This window comes from Cyprinus carpio, chromosome B4 (assembly GCF_018340385.1).
Source record: "Cyprinus carpio isolate SPL01 chromosome B4, ASM1834038v1, whole genome shotgun sequence".
Classification (NCBI taxonomy): domain Eukaryota; kingdom Metazoa; phylum Chordata; class Actinopteri; order Cypriniformes; family Cyprinidae; genus Cyprinus; species Cyprinus carpio.
In genome coordinates, this window is record NC_056600.1 from 14,807,224 (window position 1) to 14,832,390 (window position 25,167).

General features: G+C 34.4%; 1 pseudogene; it reads right to left on the reverse strand.

Moving 5' to 3' along the window:
* LOC109080570 overlaps window positions 1-25,167 on the reverse strand; it is a 66,118-nt pseudogene that overhangs the window by 20,643 nt on the left and 20,308 nt on the right.

Sequence of the window (25,167 nt, forward strand, 5' to 3'; positions counted from 1 at the left end):
TTTTGGACCCCATTTACTTTCACTGTATTGAAAAATTAGTTTTCGGTATAAGAAAGATAATTAACCTTTGCATAAAGGTTTGCTCTCACCTTCACCTTCTCTTCATCCTCTAGTTCTGCATCTAAGAAGTCCAATGTCACGGGTTCTTGAGACTTGAGATCCTGCAGGCAAACAACAACAACTTTCAAAGTAATACCATAAATCAATACTGGACCGCATATTTGTGTACAGAAATATTTACCAATGAGTCACTTTTTCCTTGAAGAAGTGCCCAATGAGGAACTGTTTCTCAGCATATCTACTTTGTTCCACACAAAGTGTTCACTAATCCCATGGATCACTGACTAAACATTTACTAATTGTCATGCATGTGTTTTGAATAAATGCTCTCTTTGCCGTTTCATCTGGGAACTAAACAGAACGATTGTGTTTGGATTGCACAAATGATATTTATTACAAAGGACAGATGACCTCTGCACATGTGGGTGGCCAGAGTTATTTCATCATAACCTGTAGTGAAGGTTCTTCAGCCGTGCATAACTAATCATACACATGGTTATGGGCAGCTACTTTTAACAACAGAGAGAAAGAAACATACAGCGATGGCATAATTGAGAGTCGTACCTTTGGCTGAAGGTTGGGATGAAGCAGCACGTAGCCGTTGGGGTCGATGGCGAAGTAATATCCATTTGGTCCGAGCTTTATGGAACAAAAGACAAGGGTTTTGATTATTATTCTGTAAAATTTGATAGGGTGTTTTTGCCACTGTACCTTTAAGACTGCTACATGCAAATTACGTTTGCTATTATTGGCTAACCTTTTTGCATGTGAAATGTTTATAAATTGTTTATAAACACTCCCACCAGGCTGGCACAAGCAGTTCATCATAAGTTTAAGCTCGGATGATTCAGTTTTGCTGCTTAGTATGCACAGACAGAAGACAAAACAAACAAAAAAAAACAAAGAAACACTATTCTTGAAAAATATCGTTGCCTAGTTAAAGTAAAACTATTAAAAAATAAAATATAGTTCTTTCTCTCCCTGTTTTCTAATCTATATTTAAATCTTGATGACTTAAAATTTATTTAACTATGCATTTATTTAAAAGCGAGTCAAATGCATTATTTGCAAATTCGTATACCATTTTATTTGCCTTTTAGGTCATTTTTATGTACAGCACTGGTCAACCCAAAGTACTCCTATATTTAATATTAAACTTACGGTTTAACATAAAATTACCCCTTGCAATTTATTTGGCACTGAAAACAAAAAGACAAAAATAACAAGATTTACTAAACACCAGGAATGCAGCAGCACTGGTAACATGACCCAGCTGTTACAGGTCAATGCAACGCTTGTGCAAGCTCTTCAATGTTGCAAACTATCAGTCGTAAATTAAGAAGTGCAGATCGCACCCACACGCTCTCACGCCTTACTGTGTAATGTGGAGTCAGTCTCTTGATGTCATCCAGAGACACGTCTATGGCCATCACCCCCAAAATCAACTGGCTCTGGGCCTGCAATTGATAACAAGGACATTAAAACAGATGGCGTTCCACTTCAGTTCATCTGATTCACTGACTTCACCTTATTCTTGTCTTGACTGTTCCTGGTGCTGGTCTTATTGAACACTGGCAGAGTGCCTGTAATCACAAGGCCCAATTCCTGCAACACAAATACAAACACAACAGCTCTTCAATACTTCAGAATCAGTCTAATATCAGCCAAATATATATAGAACATTAGACGTACTAGAGCGTCCACATAAACGTTGGTCCACTGGACATTTTTTGCTTTCTTGGATTCTTTCACCATGGGTCTACCCAAAACATCCAGGTACTCCTGCAGGTAAAGGATGTTGGTTACTATCATACACAGTATGATGCTGGACAGCAGTCACATTTATATCATTTACCTGGGTGTTGATCCTGATGGCTCCAATCGAGGGGATCTCATAATAATAACCTGCAGGAAACATCAAAATCTTAATACATGATAATATATTATAAGTCTTCCAAAATCCTCAGCATTAGATTTCAGCGTTTAACCTTTGTTATTGCAAGCCATCCATTGAATTGGTGTCTTATCATAGTTATGCTGGCCTACAGAAAAGGTGAAGATTCGAACCTGACAGAAGAGAGAAACAAAAGATACTGACATGATTGTGTTGTAAAACCAGGTGTTTGTATGTACAGTGCTGTTCAAAAGCTTGGGATCAGTAATATTTTTAATGTTGTTTTAATTGAGTCTCTTATGCTCAAATTTCTCACTGCTCACCAATGCTGCAAGGCTTTTTTTATTTAAAGTCAAAACACAGTACAAACACTAACACTGTGAAATAGTATTACAATTTAATATGTAATTTATTAGATGATCTTTTGGAAATCATTCTCATTTGCTCATTTGGTGCTCAGGAAAATTTCTTATCATTATCTATGTTGAAAACATGCGTATATAATAATGCTTGTTATAAGGCATAATATTTTTTGGTTAGCGTGATACATTGTTTTCCAGGATTCGGAAGGAATTTAAATTCAAAAGAACAGCATTTATTTGTAACATCATAAATGTTTTTAGTCACTTTTGATCTCTTAATAAATTTATTCTGAATTAAAAGTATTATTTTCTTCTAAAAAATGACTTCTAAAGGTAGTTTATATTTCAATTAAAAATGCAACAAAAGTTTTCTATTAATGTCAGTGCATAGCATTTATTATTAGCTGAGCATAAAAACAGTAGGAGTCTATGGCACATCTGATTTATGTGTGTGTGTATGTGTGTGAGTGAGTGTGTGTCCTCACCCTCTTTTCACTGTTGTACTCTTCAAAGATCTCTGAAGCTCTGTCCTCCCCTCCATCAGTGAATAGCATGATGATCTTATTACATTTTGCTCTTGAAACATTCATCTATAAAAGGAACAACTATATATAACTTGTCTTGAAGATGTACAATAAACCAGTGATGCCACTAGCTATAATATTCACTGCTGCCACAAGATGGCGCAATAAACTTAAAACTTACCTTTAAACAGATTTGATCTCAATATATACAACACAATATTATATAACTTGGCTTTTTATTTAAGCTACATGAGATATTCTTACCGAGGAGAGCTGGGCAAAAGCCTCCTTGAAGCCGATTTTATAGTCAGTGGTGCCATTCGCTGTGATCTTCTGGACTGCCTCCTTCAGAATCTTCTTATTACGAACATTTGCTTGGACCAGGTTTTCAAAGCAGGCCACTGACTTGGCAGAATTGTTGAACTGAAACAATATAAAAGCATTGTAGTTAGTTATCTGTAAAAATCTGTTGAAGACTGTGAGGTGCAGCTTGCATACATGCAAATATTGTTATGAAATCATTTAGATTCAAGGCTTTGTTCGGGTCCTCTATATAAGTCCCATGGCTCAGTGCCAGCAATACACTTAGAGCACTACTGGCTAATTTCATTAACGCCAAGCTAACGTCATACAGCTGGAGTCAGGCCATAAAATACAAGCGTGAAGTTATTAAAGAAATGGAGGAAGAAAGTTCATAGAAAATATACTAAACAACTCACTCACTTAAAAGCACAATACAGAGTTTGTGATTTTTATTCCTGTCAGAAGTCTCACGATGAAAATGAAATAAACTATGCATTTCATAAATGAATTGCACAGCATCTAGAGCAGAGCATGATGGGAGACATCAATAATTCTTTGGCCTGCCGCCTCAGTGGTGCCTAACTGAAACCGCAAAAAAATAATAAATAACTATGACGTTATGGATGCTTGGAGGCTCCATGCCTCTGTTTCCCTCCAATTTTCTATTCCTACTCAGCAGGAATCCAGATTTTTTTTTGAGCGTCGGAGGAGTTCATCATTTAAACAACCCTCTCATCAACACACATATCTCCTGTAGACTCACAGAGACGATGTTGACGTAATCATCATCAGAGAGAGTCTCCAGCATCTCGCTGACGGAAGTGCGAATGAGCTTCAGTGTCAGACCCGACACACTTCCACTCCTACAGAGAATAACATAGTTAAAACACAGTTTTTACATGTACTATATAATCACTACAATTTGCTACAAAAGATTAGCTTTATTTATTATTTTAAATCATTTTATTTGATTTTGCAGGAAAAATCTAAATAAAAAAAATTTAAAATCCAAAAGATAGACATCCAAATGAAAACAACTTAATTTGAAATAAAAACAATTTTTAAAAAATAAAACAAAAATAAAATAAAATAAAATAAAATAAAATAAAATAAAATAAATAAAATAAAATAAAATAAAATAAAATAAAATAAAATAAAATAAAATAAAATAAAATAAAATAAATTAATTAAATTAAATTAAAAAAATTAAAATAACAAAATAAAATAAAGAGAGAGACACCTTACAGTTATGGACAGCCCAAAGAGCTGAAGGGAATCCAAAAATGAATGAATGAATGAATCAATGAATCAATGAATGAATCAATCAATCAATCCAAAAGAGAGACACCTTATAGCTATAGCCCAAAGAGCTGATAACACACAAAAATAAAAAGCTGAGGGGAAAAAGAAATAAAAACACTCACTAAGTTTGAACAACGGCAGATAAGAAAAAGTCAAAACAACACATCCAGAGAAGACTAAACCCCATTTAGGCTTTTAATGTCTCCAGAACTGACATGCTGCATCAGGTTTTTACGGGTTAATAATCACTCTGTGATTCCAGCAGGAGGTGTTTGGGCTTTAGTGTTTAGTCATAAAGCTAAACTACATTGATTGGCTGAAGCTGATCTACACTAATGGGCTCAACGCCCAGACAGCACAACACCATCATCGTTACGGCTGAGCAATAACAGAAACAACTCCTCAAGGCCATATTTTCTAATACAACGAGGCTAATTTCACTTGTAACCAAAAGATGACCCTTAATCATAATAAAATATACCACATAATGACACATTAATGTGTTTTTTTTTATGGATGTTGTATATTTCTGGGTCATATCTGTAACTGACTTTTTAGTCAGGTCTACATTATAAATGTACTGACATGCAATCATTACTGTGAGTTTTTTTTTTTTTTTTTTTTTTTTGAATGCAAGGCACATTGTTGGACTTTATTATTTTTATTTATTTTTTTGGCTTACACTGTTTAATATTCGTAAACTGCTTCATTTAACACAACACTGTTATTTAAATGCCTGCCAAAGATTTCCAATCTAAAAAAGCAGAAATTGATTTTTCATGTTTATTACTCTCACCTCTCATTGGCGCATCTTTAATCAAGATCACTCTCTCTAACGTTGATAAATGACTCTAACGCAGAACTAACATGAGCTCTTTAAGTAGAGAGTGTGGGATGTGTCACACGCAATGAAAAATTACATTCTGCTGATCAACCAGTTGCTCAAAGTGCAAAATCGAAACGGGATCAGTTGTGAGAAAGACTGCTTAAGCAGCTTGGTGGGTTTGTGTCAGTGACTGTATGAACTGTAACAGTAAATCAAAGAGACTTCACTCACGCGTCCACCAGGATCAACATGTCTTTAGGTGAAGCTGCACCTTGAATATACCTGGAAACACACAGGAGAAAAACCATCAGGCTTAACAAGCAAGAGAGAAAATAAAGCACTTGGTATCTCTCTCATTAGCCGACAAATGTAAACTCAAACAGCACAGGTCTGCTCACCAGGGCCTTCGGCGTACATCATACAGGTCAATCTTGTTCGGTGTGTTCCTCGTGTCAACCCAAGGGGAAGCTAAAGCAGATGGGATATTGGGTTTATTATGATTATCTTCCTAACTTTCTACAATCATTTCTTAAGTAGAAATAGGTTTAAACAAAAAAAGAATGAATTAATGAATGGTCACAGTTTGAAAGCAGTAGGACAAACTGGCTGCACAGTGTCTGTGTGCTCTCTGTAGTCTATGAGTTATGGTAAATATCTGTAAATATCGAAACTTCTTGATAATTTGGAGTTCCTATTCATTACAGTGCTTTACCTGGGAAGTATCGAGCCAGGCCAGAGGCACTGCCAAACACCTGCCAGAGGAGGGACGGGTCATCTGCCTTATTCTTCTTAAAGACGTCATCCAGAGCCGCAGTCCAGTTTAGCTCATTCAGGATTATAGTGGCTGTTACAAACACAAATATACAGGATAAATCCCAGCATCCCCACAGGTCTTATGGGATTGAACTCAAGCTGACATGTTTTCTGAGAGCTCTGTCCTAACAAACACTAAAATGAACCCCAAATTAGGGATAAATCAATAAACTGGCTCTCCAAACTTCAGATCCCATCATGTTATGCTAAACCGAAGTGATAAACCACTGCGGAAGAGGAAACAACAAAGTGAACTATTAGCTAATGCAGTTCTAATGGAATTACAGGAAAATCAGGCCTTTTTTTCCAGAGAATGTCATAAATGGACACAATGCCTTCTTTAAGTGAGAGTGAGGCTAACATTTTAAAAAGAGCACTGGCAAAGATATGAGATCATTGCCCATGATGCCACATGACTCATTCCCCAAAAAAGTTGCTGATATCTCTTTCTTCTGTTGGTTTAGTTTAAGTATTTTGATACTAAATTATAATTACAATCATTACTGCCTTGGCAGCCTTTGTTTGATCCCATGGGACATCTTTTACTACCCCTCCAATGCCAACCACTTCCTCTTTCTATCAAGACTCCTCCCACTCTAGATGTGTAATCAATGCATGCCTTCTCCATCACTCAAAAGCAGGGTCCACGAGCAGCCCAAAGCTACATCTCATCTTACTATATTTCAACCACTTCCTTCCAGTCCTTCCTGATATACTCATTCATGGCCTATAGTAAAGAATATATATGGAAAAAGGATTAAAAAAGTGGGAAAAAAATATGCGCAAGTGAGTTAATCATAAACAGTTAATCAAAAGTTTGTAGCCAGCATGTTTTAACTACTGTATACACAAGCTATCTGCCATTTAAATCAGAGTTTTTGCCCTAACCAGTCATTTTAGAAAGTCCCGCCCATGGTGAAATATCACTGGTCTAAAATCCAGTCCCTCAAATTGCACATAAGTTTAACATCTTCTGATTGAAATGGTCTAGTATTGCAAATGAAATGAAAGAAATTGCTAGTAAATGGCATTTCATGCACTTTTAGGACACTTACAGTCAGTAGAGGAACAGCACCTTTTACACACACACACGCTCAAGAGCAAGGCTTTTTTCTTAAATTTCAGTGGCACATTTATATTTTTACATGTTATCATTACTTCTATTTAGAATTTTACTTTTCTAATTTTAATTTAACTGTGCATGCATTATTATTTAATATTATTAATTGTATTGCCAGCATAATTATTATTTAAATATATTTTTAATTACTTGTTTTACAATATTGCACAATTTACCATTTTTCCTTTATATAGAAAACATGCAATCATACCTAGAAATTACATGTATTATAATTATACAGACAACTCCAAACTAGCCATGAATTCATAAAAAAATGTGTTGGTAATTTCTGGAATTGTTATTTTTTACAAATTAAATTAATCAGTCATATCAATCAATCATCAATCAATCAATCAATCAATCAATCAATCACTCAATCACTCAATCACTCACTCAAACATTCACTCACTCAATCACTCACTCACTCACTCACTCATTTAATTACTCAAACATCAATCACTCCTCACTCATCACTCCACTCACAATCATCACTCACTCACTCACTCACTCATTTCACTCATTACTCAAACTCACTCACTCACTCACTCACTCAATCCCAGTCAATCAATCACACTCAATCAATCACTCACTCACTCAATCACTCACTCACTCAATCATTCAATTAATCACTCACTCACTCACTCACTCACTCATTTAATCACTCACTCAATCACTCACTCACTCATTCACTCACTCACTCAATCACTCACACAATCACTCACTCACTCACTCACTCATTCACTCACTCACTCACTCAATCACTCACTCAATCATCATCACTCACTCACTCATCACTCACTCACTCACTCACTCACATCAATCATTCTCAATCACTCACTCAAACATTCCAATTTACATTCAATCACTCACTCAATCACTCACTCAATCACTCACTCACTCAATCACTCACTCAATCACTCACTCACCCACTCACTCACTCACTCACTCAATCACTCACTCACACTCAATCCACTCAATCACTGACTCAATCAACCACTCTCAATCACTCAATCATCACTCACTCACTCACTCACTCACTCAATTGATCAATCACCATCGCTCAATCAATCACTCACTCACTCACAATCAATCACACACTCACTCACTCAACCAACCATGCACTCACTCACATTCAATCAATCAATCACTCACTCACTCACTCACTCACTCAATCACTCAATCAATCACTCACTTACTTAATCACTCACTCACTCCACACTCAATCACTCAATCTATCACTCAATCCATCCCTAGTCACTCACTCACATCAATCACTCACTCACTCACTCACTCACTCCATCAATCACTCACTCAACTCACTCAATCAATGCACACTCACTCACACACTCATCAATCACTCACTCATCACTCACTCACACACACACACACCAATCAATCAATCACTGTCACGCTCACTCACTCATGATCATTAAAGGTAATGATCGCAGAAATACCGTGACAAAACCTATAAACACCTAATACAATAATTTTGCTAGGACCAAACTCTCACACTGAAGCAAGAAACAGCTCTGCAAACACAATAATCGTATAGTGGTGCCGTAGCAGAGTGAGTGCTAAATTGCAGGATCAGTGCAGAATCACGAAAGCTTGTAATCTCTGAGACATTGCACACACACACACAAACACACACACACACTTACTATACACGTCATCTCTTTACATATATGCAGACTCTATAGGTCAGAAGTCAATACTGCAAGTAAAGGCTGTCACATATATCTATATAAGACTAGTCCATGAAGGCATAATTTACTGATCCTAAAGGAAGTGCATTAATGAATGAGAGCTGTTAACATTCATCTATGATCATCTATGTGTGTGTGTGTGTGTGTGTGAGTGTCTGTGTGTGTTTTCAGTCAGATTAGATGTGGTTTCACACCCCTTCCTGTTGTTCATTCATCAGGCTGTCAGTCTGCAGGGTTAAACACCACACACATCCTTATTAGCTAACACCCATACAACCAGATCTCTCTCTCTCTATGTCAGTCATATCTCTATTTCCTTCTGTCTGGAAAATTAGTGCAAATAACAAGATCAAAGTCCAATTACAAAATAGAAACTGGAAGTATATGACTATACAACGGCACTTGGGTTCCAAAATGAACACTCGCCAAGTACCAAATGTGTGGTAAAAAAAAAAAAAAAAAAAAAAAAACTGGTTTAAATGATTTAGGGCAAACAGTCAACAGAAAAACCAATCTGAGCACTACGAGCACAGCCAGAGGGATCCATGTGACAGACACGTCATCACGCTCACACACACTCTGAACATGTCTGTGTCCATCTTAAGATTTTGATGACAGATGACACACTGCATTGAGGCAAAAAGCACAGATTCATATCTTAATAAAACTCAAACATACTGACAGCCTGGAGCCCCCAATAACACACACACACACACACACACTCACACTAATACACAAACACTTGAATAATCAGCCACATTATTACATAATAAACTATTATTAAATATAGAGTTAAAAAACACAGTTTGAATGGAAAACAGAATATTGCTCGAAAGCTTCACCCAATGGCTGTTGTTAAGTTGCACTAAGCAATGCTGCAGGACCAAAAAAATCAGGCGGAAAGCAAAAGGTACTTAGAGTAATTTGAAGTGAGTAAAAGTAGATAAAGAGAGACAGCGGGACAGAGAGAGATGAGTCATATGATGAATGCGGCTGCTTCAGTACTCATCTAGAACACAAATATCACATCAGACTCATTTGCCTGTGAAACACTCACACAAACGCAAGGCCACTGTGAGCCCATCGCTGAGGAGATCAGATTTCTGCCAACACAGAGTATGATACACTGTGTCTTAAGAAAGTGCTAGCCGATTTGACCATCTTGTTATTAAATCACAGGCAACATATGCATGTGATGTTTAACATAAACCTATGAGGGAACAATGAGATTTTGGAGGGCAATATGTAACCCAAAAATGAAAAATTTCTAAAAAAAAAAAAAAAAAAAAATTATAGTAAAAAAAGAGTTAGTTTCTTTATCAGAAAAACAGATTTGGATAAATTAAGCATTGCACCACTTGCTCAAAATTGGATCCTCTGCAGTGAATGGGTGCCGTCAGAATGAGAGTCCAAACAGTTGATAAAAACATCACAATAATACACACTAAATGTTTTGTGAAGCAAAAAGCTGTGTTTATAATAAAAATAATCCACCATTATGACATTTTTAACTTCAAACCGAGTCCTCTAATCAAAATTTTTTCTCCAATGAAAAGTCATCTTGTCTGAATCAGTAGAAAAATATGGACAGATCAGGCTCTGAATACAAGCAAAAACAGTCCAAAACAAATATGTTGGTGGATTTTGATGTGAGAAGACAACAGGGAATGGACTTTTTCACTGGAGGGAACGTTATTTTGGATTATGGACCCGTATTTTGACAAGAAGCCATGGTTTAAAGTCTTGTTGGATTTTTTCTTACAAACACGCAACTTTTCATTTCACAAGATGTCATTTAATCGACTGGATATGGATTATTATGATGATTTTATAAGCTGTTTGAACTCTCATTCTGACAGCACCCATCCACTGCAGAAGATCTACTGGTGAACAAGTGATGTAATGCAAAATTTCTCCAAATCTGATGAAGAAACAAACATCTACAGTAGCTTTCTCACCTCAAAGCATTCATAACCCATAACCTTTTAAAGCAAGAGACAGAAAGTGAGCGCTATTCTCTTGCTGTAGGATATTGGGGGTTGTGGGGTCACTCAGGGGCCAGGCGTGTAGCGTTTGAGCTGGGCTGCTCTCTATATTTAGTCTGCAGTTTTTCCACAAGCCTCTGGCTGTCCACACCTGACACCCAGCAATAAAGCCGAGCTGTCACTGAAAGATTGATTTTATAAACTGGTATTTTAGCTACCATGTAAAGTCGTAAAAAAAGAACACATGCAAAGATGTGTGTGTGTACTCACAGCCCTCGTAGATATCAGTGGGAATGTGCACTGCTGTTGTGTTGTATGAAACAGGGCGTCTGAAAGCAGGATCCTCTTTGAATTCTGGCTTGATGCGGTTCTGGTGTGTTTCAGTGTCATTGATGTCCAACTAGGAACATAAAAATAAGCATAAACCTCTCAAACAACAAAAACCACCTGGTTAATTTTCATTTCTTTGTTGTTTAGTTCATATCCAAGCATGCATTTTTAAAAAGAAAACTTACCTTGGCATTATAGTAGATGGTATCATTAACCTGTTTGACAAAGAGTGAAAAAGACTTTAGTGTTTTATTATCAAAGGTTTAAATATTCATTGGGATTGTTTGGTTTCAATATGTTTTTTCTTTATTTATTTGTTTGTTTAGTGCAGCAGTCTATTGATGCTATCTTTTTTTTTTTTAATAATCATAAACATTTCAGAAATGTTACAGGGTAGGTTTGTGCAACAACCTAATAAAAACATACACAGAAAAAAAAAAGTTTTATAATGGCTATTTTTAGGTTTTATGTTTCATAATCACCAATTTCTAGCATTCTGTTAATGTTCTTCTTAGGTTTTTGTCACAATATTGATTTATATTTCATGTTCACAAATTAACATTCCCATAATGTTGCAGAAATATAGGCATTTTTATAGGTACTTGCATAAAGTTTTAAGTGTTTCTATATTAATTTGTGATTCTCTGAGGTCAAATCTATTTTTTGCAATAGTTTACAATAAGCTGGTTTTATATATTTAAAAATTATTATTTTTATTATTAGTACAGTGATAGTAGTAGTATTTAGGAAATTCATTCAATCATGCTTATTTATAAAAAAGCATATGAGCCTTTACTTTTAAACTTAAAATTTCACTCATCTTATATTATATCAATTATCAATTTATTGCATTTTTTTTAAGTGTCCATCTCTAACAGTATATTGAATCTGAATGTGATTATATATTTCCAAGTGTTTTTATTTAGCTCTCTATGTGTGGTTTGTACCTAATCTTTGTGCATTCACAAAAGGAAGTTGTTTAATTTTGTACTCTCTCTTTCCCATAAGTGATGCATGCTTTAGGTGTATGTGTGTGTGTGTGTGTGTGTGTGTATGTGTGTGTTTCCTCCCAGGGTTGTTCTCCTCACAGTGTGAGGGCGCTGTCAGGACTAGCATTAGTGGGGCGTTAACAAGCAAGCTCACTATCTGACATACAGTTGCCTTGGAGACATAGGAGTGGATCATCACCGGCTGCCGCCACGTGTCCTACTTGCTTGCTAATCATGTGGCAGACACTCTTTTTAGGTTATAGACCACTAATCGCTGAGACATGCACATATAGGTCAGCCCTGCATGGGATCGAACTCTTGACCTTGCAGATTGTGTCTTTAACACGATTCTACCTGCATCCCATCAATGTGTCTGTCACAACAATTGTGTCCATAACAAAGGCTTGAAGAGGAGCACCTGCTGTGACAGCTCCAGGCAGGACAGACTTTTGAACACAAAGGTGCCCACGCATTTGTTTGATATACAGTACACACTATGAGTGTAACATCTTTACTATGAAAAATACTATAATACATTTTTTAACAGGTATCATGGAAGTACCATGTAAATTAGAACCGTCCAATAACAATTTTCATATTATGGCCTATATAAATATTCAATGCTATTTTGTGTAAATAAATAAAATGACAACATAATTTGTTTTAAATGCTAGTTAGTATTATCTATATACTACTATAATATTTAATAATATTTCAAATTAGCTTTTTATATTTTCAGTTTTCATTTCAGATTTTGTTTGATTTAGCAATTTCTGTTATGTACTTTTGTCATTTTCATTAATATTACTTTTAAATATTTCTATTTAGCTTTATTTTTATTATGGTTTTACTTTTTGCAATTTTTTATTCAACATTTTTTTTTCCATTTTTTCAAATTATATTTTAACTTATTTCATCTTAATTTAAATGACTATAAATTAATTTAATAACAATGATCAAAACATTATAATGTACAGAATAAAAAACAAATATTCAGTTTGAAATTTGCTAAAAATAATGCATTATATATATTTATATATATATATATATATATATATATATATATATATATATATATATATATATATATATATAAAATTTAATTTAAGTGAACATTAAATATGAAGTATATCTATGCTCACTATCACATATATTACTGTGGCAAATCACCACCGGTTGTGATAATCTCAATCTCTATATACTTCTCTAATATTCAGATTAAAACCACTGATTAAACATGTTTTGAAACTTTTTGAGTCAAAGTTTTTTAAAAGCATTTTAAATAGCGAATCTCCCCCTAGTCTGATTCAGAAATGAAATATTGCTGTGCTACAAATTTTGATGACTCATTCAGACAATACTTGACTGACAAATCTATAACCAGACAACCAGACATCACATCCATTTCTCTGCAGATTAGAATTGATATTTCAGTCTGTGGGAACCTGAAATGCATCAATACCAGATACCACAGACGCAAGGTCTCAGACCAGGATGCCAACATTTTCTAACCCAACTGATTATCTCACCATCTAAATAAGGGGATGACGTGTGTAAATGTGTCCAGTATCTGTTCTTATCCAATAAACCACTGACTGAAAAAATGCCCTGGCAAAAGTGTCACAGCCTTATTTCTTCCACCTGTGTGTGTGTGTGTACATGTTTTTCTAAATTGAGGTTCCCATGGGTACAAAAGCTTATAAATCATAGAATAATTATATATTATAAGAATATAACTGAGATTCTAAAAATGCAGAAAGTTTCCTGTGAGGGGTAGGTTTATGTATAGTACAAATACAGTTTGTACAATATAAAAACCATTACACTCATGGAGAGTCCCTACAAGATAGTTAACCAGATGTGTGTGTGTGTGTGTGTGTGTGTGTGTGTGTGTGTGTGTGTGTGTGTGTGTGTGTGTGTGTGTGTGTGTGTGTGTGTGTGTGTGTGTGAAGCATTACGTCAAGATCATCCTTCCACTGGTGCTCCTTCTGCAGGTTCTCTGCAGCCATCACCAGCGCCTACAAACACAAGAAACGAGACCAAAGTGTTAAAGAATGAACTTTATATTTATCAAGAAATTCGTTTTAGAAAAAAAATTAATAAAAATTAAAATTAATCAAAAGTAAAAACAAATACAATAATAAAAAAAAAAAAAAAGAAACTTTATTTTTTATCTTTCAACTTACCATCAAAAAACAATGTTAAAAACATTTAAAAAAATAAAAAAAATAATAAAAAAAAAAAAAAAAAAATAAAAATAATAATAAATGCTTTCTGAGGAGCAAATCAGCATATTACGATTTCTGAAGGATCATGTGTGCTTTGCACCACATTAATAAATTACATTTGATAATATATTCAAACAGAAAAAAGTTATTTAAAATTGTACAAATATTACACAGCAGTACTGTTTTTACTGTACTATCTTTATATGCCTTATTGAGCACATAAAAACAATGAACAATCTTGCTGACCCCAAACTTTTGGTATAGAGTATACTGTAATGTATATAAATCACCATCTTAAACCAGAAAAGCACACAAAAACATTAGTTATAATAATATGTGATCCTCTATGTAAGAAAGTTGAGCTTCATTGATTTTCTAAAATTTAATAAAAGAGCCTCAGAACCAAACGTTAACATCCAGACACTTTATAACACCAAACAAATGCATTAACATGACAGAGTTCCAATACAGTTGGCTAATTTATTTATCATTCAGTCAACAGTTGGTTTTAATGAAGGAAAATTAGGCTCAGCTTTAAACTTATCAAATGGTTGAGGAGACACATTTCTCTCAGACTGACCTGCATTCAGCCTTTACTCCAGATTCTCTGCCTATGAGAAAACCCCTCAGTGACAGCAGACTAAATTTAGACAGCAGATCAGGTCCGGTCCAGGTCTCCTCAACTGATTAGGTTAATAACAGTATAATGGCATCATTTTTTAATCTGGTCTGTACTAGAAACTCACTGTACGCCTAATTTCCCTTGGGAACTTTCACATCCCATTCCTGTAACTTGTCCCGGAGCCTTTTTCTTTATGTATCTTTTTTTCTTTCTTTTTTTTCTTTCAGTTTTTATTGGTTTTGAAATGAGATTGAAGATTAGGAGTTCATGAAGTCAAATTAATCTTGATAACCAGGGCACTGAAAGCAAATTAAGAATTTCTCATTTGATGCTCAGATATATGAGGTGGAGAAACATTGATCAAAAAACAGTTGGTTTCTCATTTTGTTGAAGTTTTGAATAAAGGCTGAAACTTAATGGTGTTTCAGGGTTTAGTGCAGAAATCGTGGTGCAACTAACAAACATAAATGTAAAACAGGAAAAAATGGTCACACTTTATTTTAAGCTCCAATTCTCACTATTAACAAACCATTAACTATGACTTTTGCCTCAATAAACTCTTAATTTGCTGCTTATTAACAGTAAGTAAGATAGCTGTTACTAATACTAATACTAATAAACAGCCAATATGTTAATAATAGTCATGCTAATAAGCAACTTAATAGTGAGAAAGTTTACCTTTACTAAAATGTTACTGAAGAAAAAAAAAACATATAACAGGAAATTATAAAATCGAGAGAAGCCCAACTTGATCAGAATGATCAGAAAATATGACTTTTTTTATAAGTCAAGGTTACTTCAGGTGGCAAAAATGTCATGTGGTGCACTTATATTATATTTATTGCATCAAGCATACTTATATTTATTCAGTATTTTGTGGAAACTATGATACGTTTTATTTTCAGGATTCTTTGATGAACAGAATGTAAAAAACCCATGTTTCTCTTTGCTAATTACAATTTGCCATTGTTGTGCCATTCATGTGACCTTCGTAAGATCTTTCTGACATGACTTGAAGGCAGCAATAAAACATTTAAAACATCAGCTTGATATCACCGCTGCCAGAATAAATGACATCAGAAGAGCATAAATGCCACTAAAGCTAATTAAAACCAACATTAGCACATCTTGCATAATGGTGAAACGGCTTTGAAGGCTTTCTATGCTGTAGGGACATAGTGGAATTTCAGAGTTTTGTGATCTTAATCCACACAAACGGTTCACCAGAGTCTCCCCATTATAATAAGACTAAAAATACAGTTTTTTAATCACTCAGTCCTCCAGGGGAAATGAACAAATAATTGTAACGCATGGCTAGATGATGAAACCTCTCCACCCACTCCAGACATCCCATAATAACACTGACCCCAGGGTCTACGCACTCTGATGAGCTGTTGCTATAACAACCCCAGTGGCGTGGTCTCAGTCGCATTAGGACTTGGGTGTGTGTTTGTCTTAGTGCTGACCCCTACTGTCACACAATCCAGGAAGCACATCACAATCTGCATGGCAAGAGCCTTGATTTTCAGAGAAACATGTCTCATCTCAGACTGATCAGGATCATCGCTAAAATTCACAGGGTCTGGAACAATTTTTGAATGAATTTTTATTTTTTAAATAACTAAACCTAACTAAACCTAAACTTCATTCATTCATTCATTCACTCACTCACTTCCATTCATTCATTTCCTTCCTGGGTTATCCATAAGAATAAGGTGTCTCTCTTTTGGATTATTTGAAGTATTCTATATTTTAATAAAACAATGTTTTTTGGATTGTTTTGTAATGAACTAAACATTTATGTACAGTATGTATGCATGCATTTATTTAAATCTAACCTCAATTTCAAAGTAAAACATGTAAACTGACATCCTATTTCTTATGTAGACCCTTTACAGTTTCAAATGATATTACTCTTATCTGTGCAACCCAAAATCAAGTTGTTTTTTTCACTTAAATTTCTCCCATCAACAATTATTTTTATTGAAGAACATACAGTTATTAAAACTATGCTATTATGTTTCTATCAATTAAAAAGCTGAAACATGCAACTTTTTCACCAGTACTGCACACCGAAAACAGTAAGACAACCCTCTGACATACAGTATGTGCATATAATCCATCTCCCAAATCAATCAATTTATCAATCCAGTACATAATTAGACTCTCTTCTCAATGTTTTTTATTTATTAATATTTACAGTAATTCACCTAAGCCCAGTGTAAGGTTAAAGGTCAGCCCTGTATCAGCCATAATGAGGCTAATAACACAATAATCAGGGAAATCCCAGGTGACTGTCCTACTAATGTACGCAGAGAAGCATGAGAGATAAAATCTTTAACAGCATTTTTTGAGCACCTCACACACTCGCATTATGCATTAGCTAATTAGTCAGTCTTGTACAGCAGCTCTCAGGTACAAACACCTGTTTTGCACAGCATCACTGTACATGCTGAGAACACAAACATCTGCTGCTCCTGTCTATCTAGCCTTTAATTCCCAGAATACTTAGCAAAAAAACAAGAAGACAAAAAAAAAAAACTACAGGGAAGCAACAAAGGACTAATGCACACACACATGTTCACACATGAACAAAACTGGGGTTATACATGCCCTCTGGCTAGCATAATTACATGACTAATTACAGCGATAATTAAATAACATATATGTAGATTCTGCTTTGATGAGGGCATTTTAACATTCAAGAAAAGTACAACTCTATTCAGAACATCCAGTTCATTCATTAATAGAAAACTACCAGGCTGATGTGTCTCTGTAACAGCTCGACATTCACCATTAAATAAGCCACATTTTGTTGGGCCTTGACAAACTCTTCAAAAGTCAGCCAATTACCCTTTGAATCCTGCCACAGTGTTGAGGGATGATGGAAGAAATGGCGTGAAATGCTGCAGGGTGGATTCGTCACGTCTCCCTGCTGTTGTGTATGTGTGTCATTTAGCTCAGTTAGTTTAACAGGATCTGACTTCTCTTCTCTTGTTTTCTTATTTCAACAGCTGCTAAATACAGTGTTCACTGTATTAATTGCATTATTAAATAAGTAGTAAAAAGAACACAAAAATATTAAACAGCTATTCTATTATCTACTTTCATCATTTATAATAAGAAATGTTTCTTAATCACTAAATCAGAAGATTGATTTGTGAAAAACCATGTGTCACAGGAATAATTTACATTTTAAAATATAATCGAATAGAAACGTTATTTTAAATTGCACGATTGTCACGATTTATTAATGTACTTTGTATTTTTTAAAAGCATTTTAAAAATCTTACTGACCTTAAACTAGAGTATATTGTAAAAGAAACACCATCTTAAACAAGAAAAAAAAAAACCTTTCTTGGTGTGGTACAGTAAGTAGTTGTTACACTAGTTTTTTTTATCTTTTCTGTTTTAAGATGGATGCATAAAAACATACATGTAAAACATACATAAAACATAAAACAATTCATGAAATAGCAAAAATTGTAAAAGGTAACACAAATGCTGGTCAGCAAATATTGTAATCAATACAATGTATACAATAATAACACATGACAACTTGCCCAAACCTGAAAAATACCCTTGTCCTGAATAAGTACTATATTCACATATTATGCTATTTTTACCAGAATCCGAGGCTTTTCCAAAATACCATGGTAGTACCATAGTAAGTGCTCAAAAGTTTGTGTCCTACAGTACATTTATAAACATCTGTCACAACTCAGTGCCACAATGAACAAGTGAAGGTAAAATTTGATTCTAAATGGTCAAGGAATTAAAATAAACAGTCACAGCATTGAAACTACAAATATCTGCTTCTCCTTAAATAAATATGTCAATTTTACCCTGAAATCTTAATGCCTTCCCTGCTTGGACCGTAACAAGTAACATGACTGCCAGATAAATCGAAATGAGATGAATAGGATCGATTTATTCACTTAGTAAATGAAAATGTGAAGCTGACGTCTTTATACAGTTGCTGGAAAGCGTCCATATGTTAACCCTTCGAATGTGACTCAACAACGTGGAGAGAATGAACCTCTGAAGTTCTCCGGCTACAAACACAAGCATGTGGAAATATGTTTGTAGTAAACGAGGAGTTTTCACACCTCTGAGCACAGAGTAAACACAGATTATGAATAAGAAACTATGGTCCCTATAACGCTCATCGTGTTCAGCCTGGCAAAGACTGACGGGAGCTGGAGACATGTTGGCTTGTGGCAGAGTAAACTGTACTGGCTTGCCAGAGTGCAACAGGAGCCATTTTGGCTCAAGGTGGGTAGAGTGTGATGCTAATTGGGGATCCACCACCTGTCACAGTTCCAAGCACAATGTGACGAAACTGGTGTCCAGCACTACACTTCAACATACTGAAGACCAGCCTGAGGCTGAGGAAGCTGATCCACACCACCACAACGTGCTTTAATACAGATGGCTCTGTGTATAGGCCAGGCAAGGCAAGTTTCTTTATATAGCACATTTCATACACAATGGTAATTCAAAGTGCTTATCATAAAAGAAAATAAAAGAATAACAATAATAAAATAATCACAACAATTAAACAAGGAATTTAAAAACTTTGAAAATGATTTAAAAATTGATTTAAAAGACTTTAAATGAATTTAAAACAGTTAATAATAGAAAATGATTATACATAAAATATAGTGCAATCAGTTCGGACATTGCACAGTGCTCATTTAGTAAATGCACAGCTAAACAGATATCTGAGTTTTATGTTTTATATGTGTGTGGATCAAGTTTTTTGTTTTACCAAACATCACCACTCGAATAATAATACCTGTAAATACCTACACTGACAAAACAAAACAAAAAAACACAAAACAAAACAAAACAAAAACACAAAACCAAAGCACAAAGCAAAGCAAAAAAATAAAAATAAAATAAAATAAAAATAATGTCCCCACTAGGGTAGTAAAACCTGAAAATATATACATTGTTAGAACATTTTAAAACTAAAACAAAAACAAAAAACAAAAAAACAAAAAAAATACAAACAATTTAAATCAAATCATAACAAAAAATACTACAATTAAAATAATAAAATAAAATGTATTTAATAACTAAATATTTTTTTTTAAATGCTAACAAGTTTGTGAGGGTACTATAAAAATCTTTTATACACATTGGTTTTGAAACAGTTCAACCAAGATGAATATTGATGGCGTTTCGTCTATCACTCCATCCGTCTTTTAAAAGAGCATTTCTACCATTGGCTCATTAACTGAAATGGATTGCACTAATGTTGCTGAGTAGCAATAAGATTAAATGAGGATCAAATTTTTCTGTGAAAAAGATCCCAGTGATCTCACCTGTATGTACAAATTCAGAACATATCTCAACAATAATGCAAACTTGAACTCAAACAATAATGTCAAATCTGAAATGAAAAGTCAGAGATTTCAACAAGAATTCTAGCGTTTCTTCCAACACCAAACTATTTAGGCTAAAATCTCCATTATTCACTGCATAACTCTATACGCTTAATCTCATTTGTGCGCAGTATATCTATTTGAGCCTCAACAACTGGACATCCATCAGCCTCTCTCCTCTCGATCTCACTAAAAACATCAGTGAATCAACTGCAAGCTCGTAACATCCCATTAAATTTCCCAGTACAGGGTGTTTAAACAGAAGTGAAAATATCTTCCGGTACAGTCCCACTGTGGGTGGAAAGCACTGTAATTATGCAGCTCGGCATTGCTTGAGATGAGACTTTAACTACTGGCAGCTCTCACACTAGTGCTTCATTACGTCTTATTAGGTTGGTGGAGTTTGCAGGAAGTTAGTGTGAGCCTTCTATCATTTGTTTCTTATAACATTTGTTGTTTGGAGACAGGTGGTATGGCTAAATTTAGCAGTGCCTGTATGGAGCCAAAGTACTGTAGCAACCAAGTATAATGTACAGTATGATTGCAATTTGTGATGTTTTTCCAGTGACCACTATGCTTTATAGCTCAGGATATTTCCAATACAAAGCGTGCTAAGAACATCAAGACAAACAAGGTCTCTTTCCTATTTTCTGAGTTGTTATGAAAGTCACAGTCATTTACATGTCATTTATTTGACACGAGGTACCTGTGACAGCCGTTTGTCCTCTGAGAAGCACTGGACTCTTATGGGTATTGTAATCTGACGTCATACCCTTCCTCCGTCCTTGAAGTCCTCACTCTTTCTCATTACAATGAGTGACTAATTCAGTACATTTCCCAAGGTGCAGTTCTCCTTCCTACAATCCAATCAGTCAGTCTAGACATTCATAGAAATTGAGTAAGAGTACAAGCAGTGGTGAAATGGAAAAATAGAGATTAGATGCATTAGATGCTTCATGATTTGCAAAAAAAAAAAAAATGTAAGGCTATACATTATATTTTTATACATTTAATGAGTATTATTGAATTATTATGAATTTGTTTATTTTTATATAATTTATAACTACTGGTATATATACTGTAAAGCTATACAAGATAAAGAAAAAACAAACAAATAAATAAATAAATCATTTCAATTATATCTTAATTTTTTTATTATCATTATTTTTTTCATCTCATATTATTTTACATAATGCATAATAGATGAAGAAAAATAATAAATTAACTAATAATAAAAATAATTTTGTAACATTTTAACATTTTGAAATGTATATATAAAAATATATGCAAATAATAAAAAATGTCATTAGTACTATTAATATTTTTATAACGTTGATTATTTTACTGTTATTTATTTTTGTTATCTTGTATAGTTTTACAAGTAATTTACACACACAAACACATTATATATATATATATACATATATATTATTTATACATATATATATATATATATATTTACACACACACAACACCCACACACCATAATACACTGTGTATATATATATATATATATATATATATATATATATATATATATACACACATACAATTTTTTTCACTATTACTATTATTATAACATTAATTATTTTAGTATTATTTATTTTTGTATTTGTATAGTTTTACAACTACAGTTATACAAATACATAACTTTTTAAAATTATATAAATATTTTAAAAACACATAATCATATAAAATTTTTAAAAAAGTATTATAAATAAACATAAATATTACATATACTGTATACTCAAAAGTGATGTACTCTGTATGTACTGTATAGTCTTTGTATTCTTGTGGGACCAGTTAAATATAGCAGCCCTTTCCCCTTAATCAAGAGAAATAGAAAGTAAAAAAAAAAAAAAAAATTCTATTACTTAAACAACAAGAAAGAGTAGGAAGTATAGATTAACAAGCTAACTGTACTGTAGTGAAACCCTACAATACAAGCCAGTGCTGTTTACTGATGTTATCCTGATGCTCCTTGGCCCTTCACTGCACATCATCGGAAGAAAGACTTAGGATAGGATCAGAAACAAGTGTGGAGATGAGAGGGAATGGGCTCCTGCAGATAAATTTGGTGAATACAGTACTGGCCCATGAGAGTCTGCAATCTAGTTTCCAGAAGCTCTAATGATATTTAGCTGTCTAAGAATCAGCACACAGAGCGGAGGCACTGGCTGCTGCTGTTTTATCTGCCATATCAAAGAGAGAGCAAACAAACACCCTTCCTTTCCATCTGTTCTTTCCCTTTTGATGGATGCAAGTGGCTCTCTCTCCCCTCTCTCTCTCTTTCTGTACCGCTTTTCATTTTTCTACCTTTTGATGCAGCATTTAGCAGTTGGGCTCTCAGATCACTGTGTAAGCACCTCTTTCTTTCTATAAAGAGAAGCAGATACTTTGAATTACTATACATAAACACACTGGATCTGTTCCGTAACCTTAAGCTGCCCACAGAACTTTAAGACATCATATACACTTTCCTGACATAAAGGAGGTGTTGAGTAAAATACACAATTTTTATGTAATAAAGTATATAGTATCAAGAAAAAAAAAAGATCAACCTAAAAATTATTATTCTCAAATCTTGTGCTTTTTTTATGCTTGTTAAAGTTTTGTGGGTTTATCTTAGCAATAACATCAAACTCCACTGAAAAGCAGTGTAAATTGATTCTTCTGTGCATTATCTGTGTGTAGCTCCTGCCTATGAGTCACTAGCAGCTTCCATTTCAGTTTGGTTATGTAAGTACGAGGTAAACTAACTAGGTTTTATGCATATGACACTTTTCATGAATTGGGTACAAAATTGGCTAGGCAGCTCTTAAAATTGTATTTATTTAATTTTTAAACCATTTCATACACTGTAAAAAATGACTAAGGTGTAAATAAAACAAAGATTACTGAAGGATGTTTTGTGTTACTTGCAGTTTCTTTGTAATAATTTATGAAATTTACTAGCGATTTCAAAGAAGACACTACGCCATTGTTATTTTTATTGATTTTTTTTTTTTTCATTGTAATGGGCATCGAAAGATGATGTGTCATCTCTAGAACAAATATAATAATGTGTGGTGTCTTTCTTAATAAAAGTAATAACTTTCTTAATAAATCAGTTTTTTTTTGTTTTTGTTTTTTTGGAAATTCTATTTCAAGAAGGAATGCTTAAAAACCTTTTCCTGTTTCCACAAAAAAGGACAATATGTCACAACATGGCAACACAACACATGGCAGGTGTTTTCAACAATTAAATGAATTAGTATTCTTAGTATTACATATTTCAGCTTTTCCATCACATAAATAAATTATATTCTAAAACAGTTATTTTAACTATAACTATAACTATATAATCAATATACTCTAAAAAAATAACAAATCTTTTTTTTCTTATAATATCTTGGGAGACAAGATTGAATGCTTGAGGTTAACAAATCCAGTCCAAAACAGGTCAGTAGGATAAAAAAAAGCGATATCCAGAAAACAGCTGGAGAGAGAGAGCTTGAACAGAGATTGACAAGGAAAGATTCAGTTTATAAGCTGAATTGCTGTAATTGGAATAAAGTCGAGAGAGAGAGAGAGAGAGAGAGAGAGAGAGAGAGAGAGAGAGAGAGAGAGAGAGAGAGGGGCATGAGTGAGACATATTTGCTGTTTGCATGATTTGATTGACGTTAAGGATAACACAGTCTCCATCAGCAGGCAGCACCTTCAGTTTCCTGTTAGACAACACAGCATCCCGAACGCATGTCAAGCAACCTCCGTTAACTCCCATTGACCGCGCAGACAGCTGCTGATGGATGGCTCCAAATTAAAGACTCCCACTGATCAACTTAACTGAGCTGCCAATCAATCAATCAGTCTAATCCAACCACAGCAGTCCACAGTCACGTTTGGCCTCCAGATCAGTCAGGCCCCATCCAGCAGATATTGATTAGAACAAGACATGATCTGTGGCCATCCTACACCCGAGGGGTCACTCAGGAAAGAACAACAGGAACGTGAACATCACTGCATGATTGGCAAGATATGCTTATCATCATAGTGACAGCTGGCTTCCTGGAATAAGAGTTCTTGACAAAAAGCAGTTTCTTTTGATGTTTCTTGGTAGACGAGTATAAAGATAATGTGATTCAACCAAGCACCGGCCACTTTAGATGCAGCTTAATCTGATAGCTGGCGCCACAATAGCTTACTGACTATTTACTTTACATAAAGCAAAACGGATTCTGCAAACAGATGTCAGAAATAAGTCAAGACTGTACAAAGCCATGTGTGCTGACTGTCAAGAGAAGGTTGAGATTATCTGATAAACATGTCTAGATCTGCTCTTACAACTGTCCTTGGCCAAAGCTTTACACTCTGTTATGCTATTAACTGGAATAAGAGTGACTCCATAAATAAGGACCTAAAGGATAAATGCCTGCTAAAAGTGTGCAAATTAATTGATTGCATGTCCCATCTGAAAAAAATAAAGCTAATTGGTTGTACATTTTCATACTCTTTAGCTTTCAGCTGTGCTAAAGAGACAGAAAAATAAACTAATATTCATACAATGTCTGATTTATTTTAGCATGCAAGGCCACTAATCAGCAAGCAACGGTTCAGCAAACTGCTTCATCAAACAATCCTGAAAAAATGTATAACTGTTTCCACAAACTATAAACAAAAATAAATAAATAAATCACAATATTTCACAAAAAGGTAGCACAAGTGTTTGACAAT